The sequence below is a fragment of the Cyprinodon variegatus genome, unplaced genomic scaffold, assembly GCF_000732505.1.
Source record: "Cyprinodon variegatus isolate N-32 unplaced genomic scaffold, C_variegatus-1.0 Scaffold990, whole genome shotgun sequence".
Lineage (NCBI taxonomy): Eukaryota > Metazoa > Chordata > Actinopteri > Cyprinodontiformes > Cyprinodontidae > Cyprinodon > Cyprinodon variegatus.
The window spans coordinates 104,208-120,775 of NW_015151443.1; the positions used below are offsets into that span (position 1 = coordinate 104,208).

The following is a 16,568-nucleotide window of genomic DNA, read 5'->3' on the forward strand; positions in this document are numbered from 1 at the left end:
CTGGGTCACTGTTTCCAGAAGTTTTCCTAACCTTACCTCATGCTCTAAATTATATGTCAAGTTCATTTTTCATGTCTCATTTGCCCCACATGTAGATGCCCTCATAACTAATTCATTCTTGGGATCTTCCCTCTTTTCATCGCAGCTCGTCAGAGCTCCTTTTTTGTTTAACTGTTTCCATTCGTCTTACTGGGTCATTTCCCAGAGTGCACAAGCCAACACGTGTATAATGTTTGTTTCAAATTGTAATTGGTATAATGAACCACTAACAGTCTATTTCAGGTTATCGGTGCTTTTTGAGGACATGAGTCTATCCCAGTGAGAATTCCTGATTATAGAGGAGCTATGAAACATTTCTGGAGGTTGCTTAAGGTTTTCCTATTTAGGGATAGGCAAAATCCTTCCTATAAAAGTACTGGACTTTATAGTAATACTATTATATTTTAAGCCATCCAATTGTTGAAATGATGAACTATTTAAAAAAAAATTTTTTGGGGGGCTCCTCTCTCACTCCTGTTCCTTCATCAGTATGAACAGTGTTATCTTTTATAATGCCTCTTTGGGTATACAGATCCACTGCAGTGCTTATCTAAAGCAGTAGATGTCGCTACAGAAAAAAATCTGCATCTCCTCAACAAGAGGTTGTTGAAGCAATAATTTAGGGGAAATATTCATCTTATAAAAATTTAACTACACCATAACAGATAATGATTTTAGTTAATATGACTCTTTTTATAGTTTTCTGGATAGGGTTTAGCTCAGAACGTTGCTCTCCTCTGTACCAGGCTACAAACTTCCCAGCTGAAGAGCTGAATGAAGCAGGTAAAATGAGTTTCTCAATATTATTAAAAATGAATCACATACATTTCCTTATGTCCAGTCAGCTGATCTTTAAAAAAAAATGTTTTCTTGTGAAATCTGCTGTTACGAGACTTCCTCATCTTAGCTGTTGCACAGTTTAGCTCATACTTCTTTGGTCTTTAGTTTCTACAATTCCCTGCTTTATGATAAGCACCAAACAAGATCAAAAATTGTTTCAGTAGATTTGTTTTGTTTAGTTAATTTAGTTTAAAGATTTATGTCATTAAATTACTTTATCTGACCAAAAATTTTTGATTTTGTGAGAATACAGTGGTACTTTTCTGGCACTGCTTTCACACAGATCACTTAGACTCAAATACTAACTTGTTAAAGAGTTATTATCAATACATGTTTAAAAAAGACTGCTGAGAAATCATCTTTTGTGCAGATTTATGCTGTAACATTTTCTTTGCTAAAATAGGTTGTTCAAATTTTGATCCTTATCACCTTTCATAGATTTGTTTAATAGTTTCCTTTATAGCATTGTTGTTATGTCTAATATGTTGCTCATTCGCCTGATGAAGAATTTATAAAGGGGTGTAATCTACTACTACCAATCTACTACATTTTTTCCCACCATTGTGAACCTGAAAATAATCTTTGCATAGGGTGGGTTCACTGACATGAATATGGTTGTTCGGCATCCGATAGCAGCTTATATTACCAAATTGTAAACTTTTGAATTTTACCGATTAAATCACATGTAAACACTTCTTAGAACCCCTATAATGTAGAGCTTAAGAAAAACATTGATATCTCTAGTATTACTATCAGTGAGGCCTTGTAATCATGTATCCATCGTCCTAGCTGTGAAACCTAAAAAGTAGTTCCTGCTTCAGTAAACACCACTGGAAATATTGTATTCCAAATGTTATTATTATCTTATCCCTCCTGGTATCAATTGTTTTGCATTTTTTTCACTTAAACTTTGACTCTTCCTCTTTTTTTGTTCCTCTGTTGGTGTTTCTGACCGGTTTGGCGGTACTGAAACTCCAATAGACATAATATATGATCATAGCTCCTACTTGTTTTTTTTAATGGTGCACGTACTTTTGTACTTCATTGCATTTAATACTGTGAACTGCAATATACTGCATTCATTACTATGCAGTTAATATTATAAGCTCCATCCTCTACAGATTTGCATCAACCAAAAAGATAGAGCTTTAGGTTACTGCATGTCTTTTGGCAATTATTTGAATTGAGAAAGCTTTGATATCGCATTGTCACTTTTTTATCAGGTTGCAGGACCTGTGATAACTTCAAAATATCATAAAGATGTTTGAATTTTGATTCTTGAATGAGTTTTTAAATTTATTTGAAATTATTGTATTGCATTGATTGTATTGGGACCTTCATAAAGAATAGTCTATCCTACGTACACTACTGTAAACTAAATTGCCTCTCTCGTCTCTATTAGAGAGATACTTTCTCTCTAATATCATGCAGCTTCCTTGATATGATGGACTTACTTGAAAGTGCTGTAAATTAAACATTAATTTCTTTGTATGCATATACATGAGAATGGGAGTTAAAAACAACTTGCATGGTAAATTCAAAATATTTCATTTAACTGCTAATACTTTTCTGGTAATCTATTATTCCTAGAAGAGGAAGGCCTATCAGTTTATAGCTTCCTCTTCAGTGAACTTATACAACCAGTTATACTACCACTGTATAATCCATTTTACAGCTTTACTTTATGGTGTGAGCTCCTTGCTTTGACAGATGGAAAAAAAAGCCTAGCTGTCTCAGTATGCAGTGGAGGAGGTGAATTTGTGTGGGGGAGGCAGACCTGAGCTGGAAAAAGCAGACGAGTTGAGCTGCTGCCATGGACGTGGTGGGCCACCTGAGGAGTGCTCGAGCTGTTTCCCTTGCTCCGATGAATTTCAAACAAGCCCACTTGCTTGGAGAAGAGCATTGTGCTGTTGTTTTACAACCCACTATCTGATTAACCATTTAGCTGTTCAACCAATTAGGTGTACTATTTCACAGAAAATGTAACAAATGTAATACCTAACTTCCCGATTAAGAAGAAACAACTTCATAGTTGAACAGAAAGTATGATGTGAGAAGTCAGACAGATTGCATGAATATGAGGTGAAGCTGTGATGGTAGTGCTGAGGAATTAAATTTCAGGCTCTGGAAGTAGATGAACATAACCTTTAGGTATCCTGGATGAATCTATCCATTTAATCTAAGACAAACATTTGCCTTAATGTCTGTAAAACATACACTGCCCAGGTCTTGTTAACCCTGCTCCATGCACTTGTCCCTCAAAACCTTCTGCAGGAAACTTGTCTTCGAGGAGAAAAACTAAAGCTTTTTGTTGTATCACACAAAAGCTATACTGTATTTCTTCATTATTTGGGAAAAAATGCACAAATTACTTCCTTCCCTGGCGCTGGTGTGTGTGAGGGGGAGGGGGAGGTGATTAATCATATGCTATGTGTGTGACATACCGCTTGTTCTCGTTATACTCCCAAAATGGGTCACACATCTTTGAGTGTCACAAAATGTTCCTTCTCAAGTTGAAACTTGAACCCCAGATGTATTTTATTGAAAGAAAATTTGAAAAAAGAACAGATTATGTATTTTTGGATTAAAGGTTACTTATCCTAAACTTTTAAAAATGGGAATGTAGACATGTTTTTTTGTGAACCGTTCAGAGTTGTAAATACAAAATGTCCATGTGTATGCTTCGTGATTTATATATGGATCAGTTAACTCTGCTGAACTTGGTTCTCAAGACCCTGTACTAGCACGGTTCTTCGCCTACTATGGTGAGTCCAAGGTTTTACAGCTCTCAAGGCTGGAATTACGAAAACAAAAACCCATGACATTCAGGAATTTCTATGCCCGGCTAGTATCCTCTGCCCAAATTTCAATGAGGGTCTCTGCATCATCCCAGGTCACACCACGCTCTTTTGATGCCATTTATAGTTAAAAGGCTGAGAAGAAGATCATGTTGTGAACAAGTGAAGAGATCTGTGAATTGCAAACCTGGACACGCTGGAAAAACCGTGAAATGAGTCAGCTGACTGTAAATAGGAGATGACATCGTCTTCTTATGTGTTCTTTGTTATAAGAAAACCAAGCCACAATTGAACCGTACCGAGCCCTACTGTTGAACTTGTACTAGATTTAGCGTGGTTTTGTTTTGTCCTAGACGGTCTAGTTCAGTTGAGTTCCATGTTCACTCAACAGTTATCTCGGTTACCGTGCTTGGACCATTCTCGATATGGTTTCAAAAGGGTATTGTAAATGGGGCTTTAGCGAAGTAGTCTGTACAGGAGCACCACAAGAGGTTGTACTCGGTGGCAGTACCCATTCCTTTGTACACTTCAGATAGAGTCACTGACCGTAGTCATCCACAGTAAAACTGAGATGACTTTGCAGATATCATAGATGAAAATGAAGCAGAGTACTGGATGCTGGTGTACTGCTTTGTTGTATAGTTTGGAAAGAATCATTTGAATCTGAACAAAACAAAGGGGGAGATTGCAGAATTCAGAAGAAAAAGGAACACGTCAAAAGCTATTAACAATCTTGGAAAATATAGTATAAATACCTCTCTGTTGAACTGAACAACTTACTTCACTGCAGACACAACTGTAAATCTGTCTAAAAGAAGGGACAGCTACTGTAGGTTTTTCTTTTTGGAGAGGCTTGTTTTTTTTTTTTTTTACATCTGCAGAAAATGCAGAATGCTTTGAAGAGTGTCAACACTTCTACTATCATCTGCTAGGGTAACAACTTCAGAGAAAATTGGTTAAAGAAGCTTAACAAGCTAAAGAAAGCTGGCTCTGTTTTGGTAGTTCCTTCATAATAAAATGAGGAACATTAAGTACAGCCTCGAGCATCTTCTTGATAAGCCTATTGGAAGACAACAGTGTCCTGTTGGAAGACAACAGTGTCCTCAGTCAAAGGTTTATCCAGATCTGATCAAATAAAAATCAGTAGTTTCTTTCTGCCTACAGCAAATAACATCTACAAAAACTTGTTTAAAAAAATATATATACCTGTATATTTGAGTAACACCAACATTCCTTTGGGATCAATAAAGTACTTTTTAAATTAATTGAACTGACTTTAAACCTTTAAGGTCAAAGTGTAAATGTAAGCATAGGGACTGACAAAGTCCTTGACTATGTAGTCCTGACTTTGCTGTACTCCTCTTCTACATCCTCTGGGATTTCACTGAGCAGATGCTTGATGTAAGAGTCTACTAAGGTCCCTCTGTTATTCGTCTGTTCGCAACCTGTATGTTACACAGAGGTGGGTTTGCTGAAAGGTGAAATATTTGTTACAGCTTGTTAACAGCAGCTTTATTGCTGAATACATGTAAAAGCACTAAGATTCTCAGCATTCTTCCCCTAATGAAATAAGAAAACTAGTGTTCAGAAACTATTTGCCATGAGCTTATAGCCTGGGCATTCAAAGAAAGAATTGATACAACTTGCTATCTGAATCAATGGTTTGGTACTTGTTATTTAGGCCATCTAGGAAGAAAAAGTCATTGAGTTTTTGTTTAGTCCCAGTTTTCTATCATGCACACCGAAAAATCATAAAATGTCAACAACCTGAACAATCCTAACCTTGTGGATTTGTGGAGTTGTAATAAATAAACAATCCAGTGAGGAAAAATTGTGATGTTACACATGTTAAAAGCATTATTCATGAACTCTTAGGATTATTGAGGATTTAAATCTCAAACAGCACAATTTCCTTGTATGTCGACAGGGCCTTTGTTCCCCTCAGTGGCTCTGAGTAGACTAATATTGATATCTTGTGGGTTTTCATTAGAATAATATATGGGACACAGGGGCTAAACAATGAGCGGTAATGTCTAAGTTGTTAATTACTGAAATAAGATAAAATGTTAACACTTAACCTTGGTGTGTGCCAAACATGAGGAGGGTGGAAACTGATTACTCATCTATTTTCATGAGAATAAATGACAGTGCATGATGTTCTGTTATGAACTACGTTGTTTTTCTGCAGGACACCACCAGACAGTAAAATTTAACAAAACTTTTATTTAAGACCGAACTGCGGTGAACAGTGTCAGCGTCTAAGGCGTCCCGCCTTAGACGCTGACACTGTTCACTCTGGTCTTATAGTTCAGTCTGAGTCCAGAGGAGAAGATTGGTTCCAACCGGTAGGCTGCCAACGAGACCTGGCAGGCACCACCCATAGAGTCCCAGGCATCGGTGTCTCAGAGGTAGAGAACAAGCAGGAGATCAGAACCGAGCAGATGAAGAAAGTCAGGATAATCGAGAGGGTGAAACCAAAACCGGTGTCCAAGATGTGCTCAGTACACAGATCTAGGAGATTAGAGGTCCGAAGCGGACCAGAACAGAGATGGGGGACATTTACAGGTCCTGTTAAAAGACAGGCAGAAATCAGAAAGGGAACAGGCAGGCTCAGAAGTCAAGAACCAGAACGGGTCAGGATCAGACAATCAGAAACACACAGGTAAGGTAGAGGACTCTCACCAAAGGCTTGAATAATCTGGCACTGATGACTGGTTGAAGGCTGTTTAAATAGAGGCTGAAGCAGGTGGATAAGATGAGCAGTAATGAGAACTGTGCGACGATAGGCAGATGAATGAGATTAGTGATTAGGCCAATCATCAGTGCCAAGACCATGACACAGCCGCAGGTCACCAACCTGGAACAGTTGTTAAACTTTTTTAAAAGACAAAACAAAAAAATTTACCTTTTAAGAGAACTTATTATGACAACAAACATAATTAGAAATAATTAGATAAGAAATATTTATTTGAATGGTTTTCCTAATGAAACACAGTATTACTGTACCTTATAAACCATTTAATTTCTCATCAAAATAAACACTTAATATCAAACTTAATCATAATGCTGTCACAATTATGTTTTTTTTTTAAATGATAAAAAAATAGGAGCGCTAGTCATGTACAGTAGGACACTGGTGTTTGTCCTGCAGCTTAGGACCCTAGTGTGTTTGGACCCTATCTCTGTCTCTTTCACTCAGTTGTGTCCTTGGGCATGACACTACCTACTGATGGTGGTCAGAGGGTCCTGTGGCTCCTGTGTAGCAACACCTGCCCTGTTGCTACAATTAAGCTTGCCACAATCAATGTGTGAATAGGTGAATGAATGAAAGCAGTAAAAGTGTTTTAAGGTTCTTTAAGTTGAAAAGTCGTTATATCAAAACAAGGCTATTTTCAAACTATTCTTCCAGTTGTTAACCCATCATCTACATGAACATGCCTTTGTTTGCTGATTATAATGTGCATGTTAAACTTATAATTCAGAGGAAGCTTTGACTATTAGAAGTGACATTTTGAGAGCACACTGAATATTTAAAGATGCTGTTGAAAAGTCTGCCGCAGGAGTGCTTTATGTCTTATAGATCATGTGCAAAAGCAGCTCTGCAGGGCAGCAGCAGGTGGTCCTCTTTAACCATAGGTGTGTCAGCACTTCCACAAAGTGGGAGGAATATGTCTAATACTGGCTTTAAAAAAGTCATCAATTGAGTGTCATCAGTGTGGCTTCGGAGTGAGAAATGTTGAGTTTGTGCAGAACCACTGAGCCAGCACATAGACTTCCAACACTTCAAACTTGGCTTTATGTCTTCCTCCTTAGCAGTTGCCTAAAGTGTATAATTAGCATCTGCTATTTTAGAAAGAGGCGCCCCTGTCTCAACACCATGCTATCTTACACTTCCCTCTGTTTACCAAGGAAATCATTTTTGGAACCAGCATGTGAAGTTATTTGGTAGCTCTGTGTGAAGGTTTTTATAACATTCTGCTGCACATTCATTAGCTTGTTATCCATAATCTACAGACATAAATTATCTCATCATCTGCATGATTCCATTTTATTACAAGGTTTTTCAAAATACGTTACAATTTAAAGATAAATAAGCTTCAACTGATTGGGAGATAATAAGACATTATGCAGTATATATTTATGTTGAGATGACTTTCTCCTTAACAATTACTACTAGTGTTGTGCTGCAATAGGTTCAGTCATAATGCATAATTGTCAGGTTAAGTGGAAGTTAGTTGAGGACCAAAATGCACAGATGAGTAGGCAGAGAGGATTTCTTCGAGATTTGATTTAGATGTAGATGGTAACAGAAGCACAAATCCAGAAATAACAAACAGGTAACCAAAACTAGGAGACACCAGGGAGAAAGATACATGAGGAGTAAAGTAAAGAAGAGAATCCAGCAGAAAGAACTGCACAGGGGATGTATATATGGGAGACAGAACACTGAATGGGCTAATCAGCTGATAGGGAGCAGGTGTGGCTAGAAGCAACTAGAAGGGAGCTAGGGGAAAGGAGACTGGCACAATGGGACAACAGAGAGTAACTCAAAATATAAAACACTGCTTAAATAAAGCCAGAAAACAAGTACAATGACAGAAAAAAGGAAAAGAAACCAATAACCAATAAAACACAGAATTACATAAATCAAAGTAAACAGAACCAAAAAGTCCACAAAGCGCAAAATAATGACAATGACATAGCAACATAAACACCTAAAATATGATGTATCAACCTGCAAAACAATACATAATCCATTATAGTTGCCAAATGCCTTACAAGGGATGTTGGCTTTGTGAAATACGAAATACTTTGTGAATTACTGCCAATCTCTTATAATTTGTACCTCACTGTTAATATCATAAGTTAAGGGCAAGCTACTGCAAAATTACTATCACCCAGAAGCCAGTGTTTGAAAAAATATAATACACACAAAAAAACAATGTTATCAATATGATATCAAAATAACTGTAACTCTGTTAGGTTAGTTGTGAAGTTATACCCATCTCTGTATATAAATTCAGAGCTACTAAATAGAACCCACTGTAGAAAAGTTACGAAAGTCACCGTTTAATAAATAAAGTTCATAGTTTATTTACAGCACTGATCTTTCTCCAAGAAAACAGACTGAAGTTTCACAATAATCATCAACACAGACTTGTTAGGCCTCATGTCTTGAATGTAGCAACATTAAACTTCTCTCTCATAATGCTAATTTTGTGCTTCTCTCTTTGTTGCTGTCTGGCGCTTGAAGTTACTGTAATTAGGATAATTAAACTAGAGCTCTTAATGATGCTAACATCTGGCTGAGGGGCAAACACCTGCAGTTTGGGTTTCCAACCAAGGAGAGATTTAAAAAAGAAAGTCATGCACTCTGACTGTATGTTTGATCTTAGTATGCGTGTTTATCTTGCAGGAGCATGCTCGCTGACGATTAGCTCATCTTGTGACTCTTAACATTACAGAATGTGCTTTGCCTTGGATGTGCTTGTTAAGCACATAATTTACCAGCGTTCAATTCTATCCTACTTTATATTAGTGTCTTGTCCCCTGGGCAATTCTTGATTTAGACAACTTTTGAAACAATTATCTTTTTCATAAGATGTAACTGAATATTTTTTAGGGTTTAATGCCCGATCTGCCACGAAATGCATTGAAGCCTAAACAGCAAGAATAATTAATAATTGAACTTTACTGATCTCACATTGGAGAAATTTACCTCTGCATTTAACCCATCCCCTTGGGGAGCGGTGGGCTGCCATTGTGCGGCACCTGGGAAGCAAGGGGGATGAGAAGGAAGCAAAACACCAAAGTTGTCCAAAATCTGTTCATAAGTCCACATTCGATCACCATTGAAACCAGATGTTGTAAAGGCAATAGAGTAATGGTAGTCTCTCTGCTACTTTAATTACGGCATCAATTTTTAAAATAGACATTCTTTAAATTATAGAGATCACAATATCTTTCACAGACCACATGTTCTTTGTCACCCTTGTTTGGTGTACACATGCTAGTTGCATGCAAACTATCAACAGAGATGTTGCCGTAGTTTTATGTGCAGTTAAGCTTCAAGACGGTCGCTGATGCTTCCGCTGCTTAGTGCTCATCTCTGACCACACATGCATCTGCAATTCATCCATTCATCAACACAGACTGACCTTTACATCATCCACCAGCCTTCATATTATTGAAGACTATCCTAAACTGAGTTTAAAAACAGACAAACAAATAATAAAATCTGCGTTCCGAGTTCAAGAGCGATAACCACTGTTACTTCTAACTGTTTTCTGTCTGCTCACTGATAGCTGGGGAGAAACACTAGCCCTCCATGCATTGGCAAGTTGGGAAAAAACATGGAGGGAGGTTTAATTGTTTTGCTCACTGATGCAAATGGAAACACAATATAAGGTATTCTGAATGTAACTCTTACCCTTATTGTTTTTTGATATAGTTAATATCACATGCATACTGTATGTTTTATTTCAGGTTCTTCTTGGTCCTGAAAGCTGCTCAGGGTTTGTTATAACCCCCCAAATATAAGTACATGGATATGAAAAGACAGAGAAGTTGTCAACCTCTCCTCTGTCTCTTCCATGTCTCCTGTTCCTCCCTCCCTCTCTTTCTGAGTCAGTGATGGGAGGAGCTCCACGGTTAGTGGATAGATGCAAGCTGTAGTACCACACAGTGTGAGAGACAGAGGGAAGGACCCACAGACGCAGGGCTGTCCTCTAACAGAGCTTCAGATCTGATCTACTCATGTGGATTTTTCTATGAAACTTTGCCAGCTGAGGACTTAGTCTATCTTTTTTTTTGTGCTGCCACCTACAGAAGGAAAACTTGTTTGAGATTTCAAGGAGAGTTTTGGTTTCATGCCTGGCTGACATAGAGCGTAAGTAATATTGTTACAGACGCTGCCCTTCTGTTCATTAACTGTTCAGTGTCTTGGCTGCATAAATCATTGATGTTGCAGTTCTGGTTACCTGTGATGCCACTGCCAGGATAGCCCTGCTGGAGAGCTATAAAATCTTTATAAGCAACACTGACGTGGAGACATTCCTGGTTTCGCTTTTTAAAAAGAAAAGTAAGTGTGAGGTGAGAGAAGATGGCATTCAGCCATCTGCCGTAAGTCTTTACTGTAAGGTGATAGAGGGGGTGATTACATACTCTGAAGGTAAGCATCTATAGGTGGGTGAGCTCTTATGTCGCTTTGGAGAAGATACCCTTGCATTACTTAATGTAGGTCTTTACTTCATTTTCTCTAGAATCACAGCTATTTAAAAGGGTGTGTTATATATTTAAGGCTCAGTGCCTTGTGTGTAAGTGCCACAACAACTTATCATAACTGTATCTGTGTCTCTGAAGGGGCTTTTCTTCTGATACTAGTTACTGGATGTGGCAGCAAATGCACTAACATCCTCTCCCAGTAGGGAAACTTTGCATGAACTCTGAATGAGCGTGGGAAATCTGATGAACCTAAGCAAGACAGGGAATACTCAGCAGCTTCTGGTTTTTGAGGTTTGAAAGCCAACAGTGAGAGACTGCTATATTTCATGTTGTGTTATGAAACTAGACAGGGCTTTATAAAATGATGCAGGAACAACAGAGAAGCCTCAGGTGGTGAAATTCAAATATGTCACCCACACACTGCTGGCAGGGCAATCAACGCTGGTGCTGTAACTTGCCAGAAGTGTGGGTGACCGCTAATGGATAGGAAGCATAAATGGAAACATCTGTCAAATCATTACGGTCAACAATCATGATTTTTCTATGTTCCTTTTGCTTACTTTTGAAAGTGCATCACTTTGAAAGCTCTTTCTAAAATCATGTGTGACAGTAAAGATTGACTCTCAGGAACCAAAAAAAGTTTAACATCTTTATTTCATTATATAGAACAGTAAAAATATAAAATTAACCTTTTCTGGTCATAAACAAGCACTCAATAGTGCATGATTGTGTAGTTGAAGAGATGCAGTACATGGTTTTCCAACCAAAAATGTTGTATGCCTATAAATGTAGCTTTCTGAGTCAAAACTTCGTAAACCCAACTTAATTGCTATTAAAGCTGGAATGTTTAGGGGTCTCTCTTTTATAGGACTTGCTAATTGACTGATTGGTTATTTTTGCAGAATAGAATTGCAGAAGATTTATCAGATGGCAGAGATTGTCTAGGAATAACAGTTTTACATTTTCAATTACATTTTTGTCTAGTCTTTGAGTAAGAGTAAGTAAGAGTTAGTTTTCTGTAACCCATGGTTAAAGAAAAACTCTCTAAAATGTTTTCTCTTCATAGCTGTCTTCCCTCTCTCTTACACTGAATTTAAAGAAATAGTCAAATAAAAGGGTCTGAATAACAGACGGCACATTTCCGATTATTATTTGCAAAACACCTAAAACTTATTTCTTGTTTCACTTTATTTTACAGTGATCTGTATTAAAATAGTCTGATCCATAAGACACAATACTAATAAAACACCTTAAATTTAGTGGTTCAAATTGAAGACAGATAAGTAAGGAAACTAAGAGTAAGTAGAAATATTATCATGGTACATTTAGAAACCCTCAGCTGGGATACAACATGTACGGTTTTGCAATATTTTTTAGATGATGGCTGCAGTGTGTCTTTTTATGTGTGCATAAATTGCATGGATGTGATACATGTGATCTCAGATTCTAGACAAGTAAAGTTATATTTCTCTTTAAAAATGTTTAAAAACTGTTTTCTCATCTCAAACATGATTCACATTAAATCTTAATGCTGATGAAGATTCTCAGTCATCCAGGTCATAGTCATTCCGTAAAAGTTCAAAAAAATCCACTGGACTTGGTTTCCAAGAATTGAAGACATTTCACCACCTCTCCAGGACTTTTACGGAATTAAATCTTAATGGTCAGGAAGCAAATTGGTTTAACAATAGGTAAGACAATTTAAGCATGTAGTTCTGAGGGGAAAATCTCTCATATTTCTTGTGGATGCTTGAAAAACTTGATCCTTCTACAAAAAGCTGTTTCTGTTTCTGTCTAACCAGACATTTTTGAGAAGTAACCCACCTAAACCAAGCCTTCACACATGCACGCAGCCCTGAGCCATCAACAAGCAAGCCCAGCAGAACCAGGAATAAATGGAAGCTTTCATAAATTTTTCAAAATGGTTAATTATTCCAAGGGAGGGGTGGAATATAATCAGCTGCAATATAACATTTGCGGATTCTGAGTTTTTCTTGCACAGCCTCGCATATGGAGATTTATGTGTCTGCTGCTGGAGAAATGCTTGTGTGTACTGACCTTGGCTCCACTGTTTTCTTTTGATTTGATCCACAAAGAAAACAGCTGGCATTTGCATTCTGAATACTGCTGGCGGCCTCAACAATGAACTGTGTGTATGATGCTGTCAGTAAAAATGTGCTGTCTGTTATATCAATAGGTCAAACCATATTTTAGACAAAAAATAAATGCACTTTATAACATCCTGCTTCTTACGTGCACAAAAACCTACAGTACGGTAATCCTATTTTGGAACATATTGAGTGCAGTAATTTTCCTAATAAAATTCACTTAAAGAATCAAGCTAGCAGCCTTACTGACTTTATGATTTCCCCTCAATGTTTCTTCAATTAAAGTACAAAGAACACTAATAAAAAAGAAATACATAAATTTTAGCAGAATATAAGCATTTATAATGTCTTAGTAAAGGATCCTTATAGTTTATGTATGTTGGTATTAAACCTGTATTAATCCACATAGGGAGCACATTTCTAATGACTGCTGTACAGTACAGCCAATAATAATACAGTATTCTATCCATCAGTCTTTTCCTGCTTATCCACCAGAGTTACAGTGGGGCTGGTACCAGCAGTCTACAGTCGAAAGGAGGGGTATTCTGTACCCTGTACAGGATGGCAACCTATCACAGGGCAACATATAAGCTATGCACAATCACTCACAACTAAAGACAATATAGAGATGCTGATTAACCTAAAAAAAAAAATTCTGACTGCGGGAGGAAGCCGGCGTACCCGGAGACAACTCAACATGCACAGGAACACCATGCAAACTTCATGCAGAAAAATCCTGGGCTCAGGAATCTAACCCAGAACCTCCTTACTGCAAGGCAGTACTAACAAACTGCGCCACTGTGCAGCCCCATAATTTAACATAGGATAATGTAATGATATGATGTAATAAAAAGTAATATGTAATATGCAAAGATTTGTCTTTCTTGCAGTTTAACATTGCATTTTATCATTTGTTTCAAAATAAATTATGGTGACATTAAAATGAAATAGTTTTACTGGTGATCACCTTGAATTAGCAGGGTAGGCAGGTAAAGCTTCAAACTACCTTCTGGTAAAATTATTTCAGCATCAGTCTGTGACTTAAAAATATAGGATATAAAATGAACCTTTTTGATGAACACTTAAAATTTTCAAACATCTTTTTCATTAACCATTGTGAAGTTTTGAGTTCCTTTAAAATAAAATAATTTAACTTAATCTCTGCTGACACAGTTAGACAAGGTGCATGTGACATACCTGCACCTATCCCTCTAGTTAATTTGCAATTTATTTGGTCTATTTTTGTACACATACTTTTTCGAACAAGTCAGTGCACTTGTTACCTACTATGTGAAATATAATAATTCTTATCATGATTCTGATCTTTTTTTTTAACAGTTTGTTTGATTTTACCTAACTTCCCCTTTATTTTGACTTGCCCTGATAAAGATGAGACATAAAAGGGTTAATGTTGCTGGGAGGGACATGGTGTGGAGTGGCCACCACTTATAACCTAAAGGTTAAACACAGGCCTTCAGGGAGTCCTGTTACTGCGTGCTCACTGATGGGAACTCTGCAAACATTCATTCTGGGAGCCCAGCGGGCTTCTCTGTTTATTCCCAGTCTAGTGCTGTGCCATGATGTGGGAAATGACTGTGGACGTGGAATTTGGCCAGATCGCTCTGTTCCCTGTACTGTTTCCAAAGTGCCTTTTACCCCTTCTAAAACACGCACCATATACGTCACAAAAAATGTTTGGGTTTTCAGTGTTTTATATATACCGAATTCCCAAAGAATTTTTGTGACGTATATGGTGTGTGTTTTAGAATGGGTATATACAATATGAATATGAATATATATATATAAATATATATATATTCATATTATTCCTCCTGTTTGGTATCAGATATACAGAACTTCACTAATGGCTCTGAAGCTGTGATATGATGCAGCAAATGTTTATCAGGATGTAGTAAATGGTTGGGAATGTTTTGGTCCTTTCAGACAGGAGTATCAGGAGTGCTAGTGATCACTGAATGAGTCTCTAACTGATCCTATTTTAGCACCCAGTACACCTCCCTCCCCCTGCCTAAGTGATTTGATATCTCTGAGCATTCCAGGTTGTGCCCTTTAGTCTGCTAATGGTGTTTCTGACCCTTTAAAGACATTCCTGCCAGCGCCCTCTGATGACACACATCTAATTGGACCATTTTAAACAAGCTGTTCTGGCTTTTCATGTTGAAGCACAGCAGCTCTTTAAACTGTGGGTTAGGGCTGCGTGAAGTACTGTTGAAACCTATGAATTATGATGAAAGAATGATGAAAGAAGTTGTGTGTGGTCAGTACTTAGTCATATCATGCTTTGACTAAATTCAACGGAAAAACGGAAATTATAAGTTCCTGTTCACCTCTTAAACTCCTAAGAACCCTGATCATTTGACCTGCATATTTGTCAAATCTAGAGATTTATATTTCTGATAATACAGATATTGTGAAATATATAAATGAACGTTATTGTGGAAGTTCTTAAGTTGGAGAAATCACGTTATTGTTTACAGGAGGTCTGCAGTACTTCAAAAAAATGTATCTCTTTCTTTAGATGTTTTTTTGGGAAGTGATATTTAACAAAGAAATGTATTTCAGACATAGATGATTGGAATAAATGGAATGGTTCATGTTGATAAATTTGAATGTTGTTGAAAAAGTTTATTTATTCAACTCCGTTTAGTGAAACACAGTCTTCCTAAATGAAATAATTGGTATAACCACTGTCTGTTGTAACAATTGCCATCCATTCATAGATTTTTGACTGGGACACATTTTTTTTCTTTATTCTTAAATTACTTTTAAGCCACTTAAAGGTATACATACATTTATGCATCTTCTCTTGAACTGAGGGTCATAAAAAGATGAACACTAAACAAACTCCTCCAGATTCCCTGATAGTACAGAGCGATTCCTAAAGTCAATAAGCAGCAACAAACCATCACAACACCACTAATATTAACAGTATAATGCTTTTTCTGTGAGAAAAAAAAAGATTATGTTAGATTTTTTCCAGATCAAACAATTTGCACACCTTCCAAGAAGTTCAAGTGCTTTCTTGTTTTTTTCAAGGAGGTTTTATACATTTTATCGAATATGATAGACTAGCCTTTGTGTTTTCTTTTTTTTGACTCAGTGGTAGAATGAGTGATGGAGTCTCTTGTATTCTACTTTTTCTTGACAATGTCCCAGCCAGTGTTTCTGCAGGTCTGCCTCAATATGCTAGCCTAATAAACTAGCTCCACCCACCAGTGGCCAAAATAATTTTTGCCTGCGAGTTTGGTCTAGCCTCGATCAATGCCCCAGGCCCTAGAACTGGCGGGCCAATCACAATGCAGAGATGTCTTTTCAATTTTTGGATGCAAAGCGGGTGGGTTTTTAAGGGCGTGATGACAAAGCTGCGCAATGCTGGAGAAAGCACAACAAGGAAGATGGCAACAACTATTGAACAGTAGCATGCACTGCGACAGCAGCAGCTTACAACGGAACGCTCCATTGAAGGTTAAAAGTTCTCTTTTTTGTTGCTGTTGTTCAATAAAAGTAAATTTTAAGATCATTTGAGGTGAGAATATTA

General features: G+C 37.3%; 1 protein-coding gene across 2 annotated transcripts in view; it reads left to right on the forward strand.

The window, feature by feature from the left end:
* LOC107100592 (semaphorin-4B-like) overlaps positions 1-16,568 on the forward strand; it is a 64,453-nt gene that overhangs the window by 1,012 nt on the left and 46,873 nt on the right. The window contains exon 1 of one of the 2 annotated variants that reach the window (XM_015399135.1): positions 10,382-10,566. The exons of the other annotated variant lie outside the window; for it this stretch is intronic. The gene's annotated coding sequence lies outside the window, so the exon portion shown is untranslated. Of the gene's footprint in view, positions 1-10,381; positions 10,567-16,568 lie in introns of those variants that run through there. 2 annotated transcript variants of the gene reach the window in all.